The sequence below is a fragment of the Myotis lucifugus genome, unplaced genomic scaffold (assembly GCF_000147115.1).
Source record: "Myotis lucifugus unplaced genomic scaffold, Myoluc2.0 scaffold_526, whole genome shotgun sequence".
NCBI lineage: Eukaryota > Metazoa > Chordata > Mammalia > Chiroptera > Vespertilionidae > Myotis > Myotis lucifugus.
The window spans coordinates 252,465-263,406 of record NW_005871574.1 but is presented as its reverse complement, the minus strand read 5'-3'; the positions used below and the strand labels follow the sequence as shown (position 1 = coordinate 263,406).

Below are 10,942 nucleotides of genomic sequence, written 5' to 3'. Positions count from 1 at the left end.
GCCGTGGTGGTGGGGAAGCTAGGGACGAATGCAGGAAGTCGTGCGTCAGTGCGTGAGGTGTGCTGCGCCCCATCATCCACCTCCTCTGCTGCTGAAGAGGGGGGCCAAATAGATTTGGGGAGGTAGGGCCTGCTACATAATGTTCAGGGCCCAGTGCAAAATGAAAATGGAGGCGCCTGATCTAAAAATTACTAGGAAATTCAAGATGATGACCATAGAGCATTAAAAAAAAAAGTTTTACTGATTGATTTTAGAGAGAGAGAAAGGAAGAGTGAGAGGGAGGGGGGAGAGAGAGAGAGGAAGATTTGTTCTGCTTATTTATGCATTCATTGGTTAGTTTTTGTATGTGCCCTGACCAACGATCGAACCCACAACCTTGGTGTGTGGGAATAATGCTCTAACCAGCCCCCCACCGGCCAGGGCCCAGAGAGCCCTTCTGAGCACAGGCCTGTGCAGTGTTCAGACTGCAGCCTGGAGCCAGCGTGGTAGGGGGCCCAGGGGCATCTGCTCACAGGCTACTGTGTGCCAGGTGCTGTGTTGAATGCCTTCCTCACACACTGATGGGTAGTTGTTTGTGCCCTGCCTTACATCAGCGCGTTAACTCCTGCTCTTCCGTGGGAAGGAGTTTAGACAAATGCACATGACTTCCTAGCCCAGGAGTCCCCAAATCCACACCTGGTCTGTCACCTGCAAGCTAAGGACCATCTTGGGTGCAAACCTTACAACCTGCAGTTCCTGTGCAGAGGCCACTAGCCCACCCCGAGCGCAGCAGAAACTGGGCGTCATGGCTTTTCTGACGACCCTCGGCAACATCAGAGCATCACGCACCTCCCATTTGGCCAAGACTGAACAGAGCCAACACGGGTTTCTCCGCCTTTGTCGATCTAACTGCCACAATGCCGCTGGGCTGTTACCATCTTCTCCTGTCATGAAGAAACCGTTCATATGAAATCAAATGGTTTCTATAGGCCCCAGAGAGCCACAGGCCCTGGTCCAGGCCCCCACATACGGAAGTTCCTGGCTCTCAGCCGGACACACCCTAGAGTTCAAAGGGAAGCAGGAAGATGGCCCAGTGCCGACTCGGAAAGGCCAGCAGACCTCGTGACACCCGAGTGGAGCGTGTGAACCCCAACTGGGTCCTGGATCAAAGACAATCTACAAAAGATGTTTTGAGACAATTGGGAAAATGGGAAAATGGTCTGGGAATTGGACCACGCTTCTTGAACCATCTGTGGTGAGGGACCAGTGTTTGCTCCGACTGAGGCTTGTGTAAATATAGTAACATTGAATTGCTTGCAAAGTATATTAAAATGCAAGACAGAATCTTTATTATTTTTAATTTATCTTTATTGTTGAAAGTATTACAGATGTCCCATTTACCCCATTAACCTCCTTTACCACGTTCCTGTACCCCCTCCCCCCACGCAGGCCTTCACCACACTATTGTCTGAGTCCATGGGTTATGCATATATGCATATAAGTTCTCTGCCGCGCCCCACCCCCACCCCCGAAATACACCAGTGTTGCATGCTTCAGTATCTCTGGTTCTCTTTTGTTCATCAGTTTATTTTGTTCATTAGATTCCATATATGAGTGAGATCATGTGATACTTTTCTTTCTCTGACTGGCTTATTTTGCTTAGCACAATACTCTCCCGGTCCCTCCATGTGGTCTCAAAGGGTAAGAGATCCTTCTTTTTTACTGCTGCATAGTATTCTATGGTGTAAATATACCAGTTTGTTTGTTTTAATCCACTCATCTATTGCTGGGCACTTGGGCTGTTTCCAGATGTTAGCTGTTGTAAATAATGCTGCTATGAACATTGGGCTGCATACATTCTGATTGGTGTTTCAGGCTTCTTACGATGTATTCCTAGAAGTGGGATCACTGGGTCAAATGGCAGTTCCATTTTTAATTTTTTTGAGGAAATTCCACACTCTTTTCCATAATGGCTGCACCAGTCTGCATTCCCACCAGCAGTGTATAGGGTTCCCTTTTTGCCACATCCTCGCCAGCACTTGTTCAGAATCCTTATTGTTCAACGTCAGGGTCTGAAATGAGTCTGCCAATCGATCGCTGTGGAGGTGTCTAAGAGCTGGCTCCCGGGTTCAGTGCCAGCTGGTTCGGGCCGCTGGCTGCAGGTCGCCCAGAACGCTGACCTCACGTGGAACAGCACTGAGCTGGCGGCCCTTGCCTGGCGAGGGCTTGTTGATTTTCATAGTGTGACGAGCTATTAGGTTTTTGTGGTGGGAGATCTTTCTTCCGAGTGCATGCTTAAGTATTTTGGGGTCAGACATCAGGATGTCTGCAACCTGCTCTTAAATGGTTCAAAAAAAAAGTGTTTGTGAACAGAAAGAAAAAGAGCTAAAGCAAATGTGATAAAGTGTGAATAAAGGGTCACAGTAGGGGGCAGGCCTATGAGTGTTCATTGTACTATTAAATCAGCTTCGCTACAGATTTGAGCCATCTTGAAATGAAACGCTGGAGCAGGGAAGAAAACTTGCAGACCGCAACTTCACTTCTCCCGGCACAAATGAAATGTGAGGGCATGTCTGCGAGAGGCAGAGGCAGGGGCCAGGCCAGGCGCACTCACCTGCCCACATCCCAGCGAGCAGGCCGGAGGCAGAGCCAGGGAGGGCCCAGCAGGCCCTGCACCTCGTGTCCACCTGGGCTGCGTGGCTTCCCTGCCCGCAGGCCTTGGCAGGTGACCCAGCCTCGCAGCCTCAGCCTCGTCATGGGAATAGCGAGGGCCATCCTCGTGAAATGGTGATGCTCTCCTGAGACGGAAGTGCATCATGAGTGGTGGGGGAGGCAGGCGTGGGCTCCCTGGCCAGCTGCCCTGATGAACACGGGCCTATTTGTGCATTTTCGGGGAAAAGATGGGTGAGATTGTTTTTAAGTACAGAGTCCCCTGAGGGGCCAGGCTGACTGCAGTCAGCTGTGTGCAGGTGACGGAACTGCCGGCTGCGTCAGGAGCTTCCGACCTGAAGCCGGTTCTAGTTGGAGCTGAGTAACTTCCTGTGATGGTGAAACTCTGTCCAGTGCGCAGCGGTCCCGGTGTCCAGTCCGTTTCCAGCCGGTGTCTTGTGGCCATCCCCCCCGTGGCCCCACCAGGGCCCTGCCATGGCCGGCCTGGGCTGAGTCACTCAGGGCCCCCCATGACTCCAGTGTTAGTCACAGTTGCTCACACGTCTGAAGGTCTGCGTGTCACAGGCCCGCCCGGCTGTAGGAAAAGGAACGTTCCGAGGGGCAGGCCCAGGGCTGGGCCTGTGAGGAGGTGGCCTCCCAGGAGGCCAGGGGACATTTCAGATTCATGTTGGCTCTGGACTGACCCGATGAGCCACCCCTGCAGAATTCTCGGCTTTCCCTTCTGTGTGCTGTGCGCAGATCAAGCATGTTTTATCTAGTATTTAAGTTTGTTTCCCAAGGCGTGAAGTACTGTGAACTGGGAGGTTTGAAGAGCCATCCTGCACACGAGGCCTGCCCCTTGCTGGCTGAGGCGCCTTAGGCAGGAGATGTGATCAGGACTCTGCCTCATTGTGGGCCAGTGCAAGACGGAGATGCAAGGCCCTGCTCAGAACTACCAGGGTTTCAAGACAACGGAGCATAAACCCCGCGTGGGGCCTTCTGAGAGCAGGTCTTGGTGGCTGCACGGCGTAGCTTGTGGCGCTGGCCCTGCCCCTAACCTTCAGAGCGCCCCCTCTCACACACCGGGCCCTCCCCCCGGCATGGTGCTGAGGGCGGAGTGAGGTTCCCCTGAGTGAGGTCCTTGTCTGTCCCAGGTCCTGCCTGGCCGGGCGCGGAGCAGGCCTCCCTCAGTGCTGGTGGAAGATTGTGGATCAACATGTTTGTTTATTCCCCCATATGTTACGCTGCAGACCAGCATGCTTGTTTTGGTTTTCTTAGGACTCGAGTCACTGTTTTCCAAAGGATTTAGGCAGAGTGTGAGTGTGTGAGAGTGTGGAGTGTGTGTGTTTAAAAACTAAAACGGATGGGCTTAAGCCCAATGCCAATTAAATTCCGCGGCAGCATCAACCACTCAGATCTGCACCCCTCACGGCTCGGCGTGACACGGGTTTTAGCGCAGAGTTGGAAAGGGCCACAGCCTCTGTAAAGGCAACATGTAGCCACTGGTGGAATTAATTATGAATCACGTTGGGATTACATTATGGCCACCGCGAGCTCCGCTGTTCCACAAGACGCGGCAGAGTCCCCACCTCCGCCCACAGCAGCGCCTGAGTGAGCTGAGCTGAATGACAGAGAAAGGTGAGCGACAAGGCAGTCAAGTCCCACTCCCGCAACCCTCGTGGCAAAGACCCTTAAGCCCTCAAGTGCACACAACTAGTCCACTTTACTGCACGGCACACGCCCCACTATTACCCAGGGCCACTATCATTTTTTGACAGCCTTTGGTTCCTGGAAAGGAAACAGGAGAGATAGGGAACAGAGAGCCAGGGGCCCCAGTTAGAGGCCTGATTACGGCCCGGGAGGCTAGCTGCGATGGGTCCCTCGGGTGGTCCACAGCCCCAGGTCCGGTTCTGCGAGGCACAGAGTGGGAGAGAATCATGCCCTCCTGCTAAACGGGAGCAACGGAGGGCCTTTCAAACTCAACACTTCGCACTGGGGGTATGGCTGTTTTTAAAACGACGTTTGTTTTTAAATAATTTTTAACTTTATAGCTAAGTTGTTAGAACTCCCATGTAGCCATCTCCCCAGTTCACCAGTTTTTAATGTTCTGCCACATTTGCTTTCTATACATGTTATTTTTTTCTGAACTCTTAGTTGCATACATCATTTCCCTGTGCCCCTTTACTTTTATAAATTATACAAATAATATAACAAAGTATAGGTTAAAAAAATCCTTTAAAGATAACCCCAAATCCTACCTCCCTAATACTAATATGTTCAATTAAAATTACATTACTCTTTGTAAACAGTTTGCATATATAGCTTTTATGCAGCTTGACTCTCTCGAAATACAGTAACTGAGTGATCCATCCATCCTCCCATCCACCCATGCATCCAAGAAATACTTAATCAAGCACCTCCTACTATCCAAGGTCCTACAAAACAGATCAAACTGTCACACATTTTCATGGTTACAACTGGCCATCAAGGGCAACTCTTGTCCCCTAAAAAAGTCCCTTGCCCTAAGTCAGAGGTGTTGATATGACTGGGATTTTATATATTTATTAATAATTTTTCACTCCCCCAAATATTTTAGGTGGTTATAGTAAAAACATGTATACAAGCCTACAGTTGACCAAAAAAGTCAAAATGGGAACCAGACACGCCTCCCAGTGGTTTCTCAGGCCAGTTTCCTCAAGTCCAGGAAGTGACCTTATGTCACCTGCGTATCCTCACCAAACCAGAAGAGTTCACGGAGCTTATTTTCAGTAATTTGTATTATCAGGACAATTGGTATTTTGTTTTCCAGGTATAAAACTACATGAAAATATTTAATATGCCTTTTCCAACAACACAAACCACTCCTCTCCCACAGTCCCTTCACATGTTGCTTCCTGGACTGTGACCATAGGCTGTCTTCTTTGAGCTTCCTAGCAGCCAAGGCAACAAGGAATCATGGTTTACCCAGTTCTAATGATCGTTCTAATGATCTGTTCAAAGCACACCATTAGTCCTTCAAGAGATGCACCTTATTGTCTTCTGAAGGAGTGTAGAGCAGGGATCTAGACCAACTCTTGTGCCCACTGTGTGTGTGTGTGTGTGTGTGTGTGTGTGTGTGTGTGTGTGTTGGGGGGTGGGCTGGCCGAGAGAAGTGACTGGACCGATGGCCTGTGGTAAGGGCTCCCCTATGTTGTGGCCTGGATGGAACCCATGGCTTCTTGGGGGACGTAGACAGCACCTGAAAGGAGAAGTACTGTGCATCCATGAGGGAGGTGGCCCTGGAGGAGGGATTAGTGGGGGAGGCAGGGGGCTTTGCAGGATACGGCAGTGTCTTAGAGGGGCAGCTGTGCCAGGTCAGCAGAGAAATGGCTGGGCCCCCAGGAACGAGCCCTTGTCCTCTCTGTGCTGAGTATTACACCTGTGCCAGTTACCCTGCCCCTACACTGCAGTACGGGGCTCCCTGGGCCAGACCCCACAACTGGAGCGCTAGGACCCCACCCCCAGAGCCTTGGGGTAGGAAAACACCCCCTATCTGAATCCCAAATTCTAGAACCCAGAAAGGAGACAGAGTCCTTGAAAAGGGGAAGCAATCACTTTGATAAGGAGTTTGAACTTGATGTGCCAAGAGACCCATGAGCAGACGCTGGTGAAGCCAGAAGAAACAACCCAACCAGAAGACAGGCAGTCTTCATGGGCAGCATCGGGTGGAAATGGAGACTCCTGGGCAGATGAGCTGAGCTCCCAGAATAAAGGGGAGACCATTGTCCCAGTGGGCCCTTTCAGACTCCCCCACTGAGGACGCTTGGCTCACCAGCGGACCCCAACAGATGGAGAATGCGGTGGCCAGCTTTTCTGTGTAACTCAGACCATCAGAAGAAAGTGATGGGCATCTTTTACAGGAACTCAGGTGCAGCCTTTTTGAACTCTGAATTATTTCTTCTTCCTCAATATGAAAGTAACATGCAGAAGGATGATACTTCTCAGTAACCAGTCATTTATGTTCTGCTTTCTCATTATCACAGCTTTTTGTTGGGGTTCTGAAATCCACCCTCAGGAGCCTTAAAATCCACATGTCATACCTATCTGTGTCTTTAAAAATCTGTTTAATATTTAATTCTTGGGTTTTCTTTCTTTTTCTCTCCTTTAAAGATTAGATTGAAAGCTTGTTATTAAAGAACAAACTTTCAATAAGAAGATGCTAAAAATTTATTCCAGAAGTAACTAACTTGACCTTTTCTGAACTAATAATGAAGATATGTAAATGCAAACAGAAACCCTTCTTGAAATGGGGAGGGGGGCATGTCGGAATCAGACAGGAAGGAGTCCAACCCCATCTCCTCACTGGCCAGCAGGGTGACCCTGGGGAAGTCCCATTAAGTTGCCTCAAGTTCCCTCATCTGTAAAATGGGGATAAAGCCAGCATCTCTCTTCAGGGACTGCTGGGAGGATAAAGATGCGTGTCAGGGGCTTAGCCCAGCACCAGGACCTCTGAGTTGGGGACAGTTATTGGTTGCTACTGTTACTTTTATGGCTCTTTTTGTGTGTGTCTGTCACAGTTGGAACACCAGAAACCGAACCTGACCAACTAAACAGGACCAGATGGAAAAAGATCATGGAGAAGACTGAAAAATGGGCATTTCAGCACAGAGGTAAAAATCAGTAAAAGGCATTTATTCTGTAAACTAACTGATATGTATTTTAAAACAAAGTATGTTGTCTTTATCTTAATTTTCCTCATTACAAATTCCCTTTATTAATGTTTATTTTGTTATCTACTACTGGTATTTTTAAAAATATATTTTTGTTGATTTCAGAGAGGGAGGGGGAGAGAGAGAGAAAAACATCAATGATGAGAATCATTGACTGGCTGCCTCCTGCACGCCCCACACTGGAGATGGAGCCCGCAACCCAGGCATATGCCCTGACCGGGAATCGAACCCTGACCTCCTGATTCTTAGGTCGATGCTCAACCACTGAGCCATGCCAGCCGGGCCAGATTACCTTTATATATAGTAATAAATATGAACTAAAAAGTTTGTAAGACAAAAACGACTTTGCAGCATCGTTATAGTGCTGCGGTCACACATACACAGCACTGACCATTCATTCAATGTTAAGCGTGCAGTCCTGTGGCATTGAGCACATCCACAGCAGGTGCGGCCTTCACCGCGGCCGTTTCCAGAGCTGCTTCAGCACCCGACGGACTCTCTCTGTGCCCATGACACGGCCACCTCCCGCTCTCCTCGCCCCACAGCGCTCGGTCATCTCTATTCCACTTTGCCTGTCTGGATGAACTCGCCTCGTCTACATGTCCTGTTTGTCCGTCTGTGTCTGGTTTATTTCACTGAGTGCAGTGTCCTCAAGGCTCCTCCACGTTATCACAGGTGCCAGCATTCCCTTCCTTTTCAAGGCTGAATAGCGTTCCGTTGTGTCCACACCACGTGTGTTTCGCGCCTCTTGGCTACTGTGAACATAGCTGTGAACATCGTATGTAGGCACACATATTTGAGAGCCTGGGTTCCATTCTTTTACGTATACACCTAGAGTTGGAATTCCTGGGTTACTTTTTGAGGAACCTCCATACTGCTTTCCACAGCAGCTGCACCAATTTACATTCTCACCAGCAAGCCACAAGTTTTCTGATTTCTCCACATCCCTACCAACGCTTGTTATTTTCTGTTTTTTTCTTGATCTTTTAAATTTTTATAACAGCCATCCCAATGGACGTGAAGTAGTATCTACTGTGGGTTTGATTTGCATTTCCCTAAGGATTGGTGATGCTGATTGTTGGTCATTTTTGTGTATCTTTCTTTGAGAAATGTCTATTCAAGTCTTTGCCCACTTTTGAATTGGGCTGCTTTTTTGCGTTGTTTGGAGCGTCTTTTTTAAAACACACAATTGTAGTTTAAAGTAATTTACCTATTAGGGCCAAATGGGCTTACTGTTTTAAAATACAGGGTGTTGATCTGGCTGCGTGACTCAGTTGGTTAGAGCGTCGTCCAGTCCACCAGAAGGTTTTGGGTCCCATTCCTGGTCAGGCACATGCCTTGGTTTCAAGTTCTATCCCGTTGGGCGTGTATGGGAGGCAACCAATGGATGTTTCTCTCACACATTAATGTTTCTCTCTCTCTCTAAAAATCAATAAAAACATACCCTCAGGTGAGGATTAAAAAAAAATACACAGTGTCAAGTTGAAGTAAATAATTTTTGGCTCTGAGGACACTTCCTTTTTAACATTCTCAACACAAAGAACATAGTATTTTCTAAGTTAGGTCAAGTTCATAGTAGACATTCAAGTTGATTAAGTTATAGAAGAAAATCAGCTGACTTTTTGTGGTTTCTGGGTGAGAATAAAGGGCCACTCAGAACCAAAGGTCATCTGTGAAATAAGGAAGCAGAAAAATCTTTATTTATAGTTATTATGGTTATAGTTTATGCCAAGATCTATCTTAGGCACCATGACCTTGCGACAGAACTGCTGGAGATGATGTTGTGGGGAAACAGGTCACCAGAAGATGCGGGGAAACAGGCACGTAGCTGGCCTGGTGGGGGGCCTGTTAGGGCCACGCAGAAAACGTGCTTGTCAACATCTTAGTCGCTTCATTCCGGGAGCTAGGGGGTGTGAGTGGCCGAGTCCAGCACTGACATCACATCTGGGAGGTCTTCAATAGTTTTAAGACTTTATTGTTTTATGATGAAACAACCATCAGGAGTCACAGCCCCGCAAGGCCGGTGGCCACTTCCGAGTGCACTGTAGCCAACGGGCAGGGAGCACCTACTCCCTGCTCAGGCCAGATCACGAGTTCTTAAACCTTAAAATGTTAATAGACTGAGGCCTGGCGCAGCGCTCCGGGATGCAGGAGGGGGTCCAGCGGCGAGGTGGCCCTTGCTCTGGCCCCAGGGTGTGGTGCACTCGCGAGCCACCAGGCTCCAGGCATTGCTGCGGGCCTGCGAGGCCGGACCTCACACCCTCCCCACGCCTTTCCTGCGGAACGTCTCAGTCCAGTTCCCAGCGTCTCACTATGATTTTCACATAGTTCGAGACTAAAGGCTCAGTTCAGCCCAGAGAGGGGCGCATGGAGGACGCGTGGCCGACCTCAGGGAAGTGAGATGAGTTTGGGGGCTCCGGGCGCACACAGAAAAGCCCCCCGACCCCGCAGCCGCCGACTCCCTTCCGCAAACACAGGCATGGAATCCAGTCCAGGTGCGGCCGGCTCTCGGCCTGCTCCCCAGGTTTGGGGTCCAGGCTCGAACCTCGAGGCGCGCGGAGGCACGGGCTCCCGGCGCGGAAGGGCACCGCGCGAGCCCAGGACCCCGACTCTCGGCCCCCCAGGCCCCAGCGCGCCTCTCCCGAGAGGCCCGAGCTCTCCCCCAAGAGAAGGCTTTACAAATCGCCTGGCGAGATCCAGGCAGCAGGAAGGAACGTGGTTTTTAATGTGTGAGAAATGTTTTGCTTCTCGTAGGGAACACAACCGCTTCGAGTTCCAGCACATAGGGCCCCCTCCCGAGCACCCACAGCCACGGCCGCCTCTCGGGCCAGGCGCGGGCCCCTTCGCCCGGATCCGGATTTGGGGAGCACAAGTGCCCCCTGGGGCCGGCCCGCGCCTGACCCCGCGGGCCTGGGAAGGCAGAAGCGGCGGTCGCAGGGGCCCAGGAGGAAGTTGGAGCCTCGGGGCCTGGAAGCGGGCAGGTCGGCGCCGCGGGCCTGGCTAAAGCCACCCCGAGGCGCTGCGCCCAGGCTCGCCCGGGCTCGCGTCCCCCCATGTGGCCGGCCGCCTGAGGCCCCACGTGGAAGGGGGTGGAGGAGGAAGGGGGCCGCGGCGGGACCCCCGCCTCCGCCGTCAGGCCCCCGCGCTTCTCCAGGGCCTCCCGGGCGGGGCCGGGCCAGGGAGTGCCGCCGTGCCCGGGCCCGCCCGCCGCGCCAGTGTCCACTTTCGCGAAGCCACTAATCCCCCGAGAGAGCCGATTTGTAGTGAGGAGTCGCTCTAGGGGGCGAGGCCGGCCCATGTGGGGTTGTGTCATTGGTTTGCAAAGAGACCCCGCCTTTCAAAAAAAAAAAAAGAGAAAGCGAGTGAGCGAGCCGCGACCCTCACCTCGCCTCCACCCTCGCTCCTGAGCAGCCGGCGGGCACCGGAGACGCGGCGGGCAGCTTCTTTCCCTCTCCTTTTCTCTCCGTTTTCCTCCTCCTTCCCCGGAGGAGAAAACAAATAAAGAAGAGCAAATAGCCGGGAGGCGCTCGGCATCCAGGACGCTCCCTCCCCCGATCCAAGTTGGAATTAGCATCCTCTTGGCGGTGAGCACGGCTCGGGCGTGC

At 51.2% G+C, this 10,942-nt stretch overlaps 1 long non-coding RNA gene across 1 annotated transcript in view; it reads left to right on the top strand.

Moving 5' to 3' along the window:
* The first annotated feature begins 9,537 nt into the window (after window positions 1-9,537).
* Window positions 9,538-10,942, top strand: part of LOC106694596 — a 52,028-nt gene continuing 50,623 nt past the window's right edge. The window contains exon 1 of the long non-coding RNA XR_002826543.1: window positions 9,538-10,921. This is a non-coding gene — a long non-coding RNA (uncharacterized LOC106694596). The remainder of the gene's footprint in view (window positions 10,922-10,942) is intronic.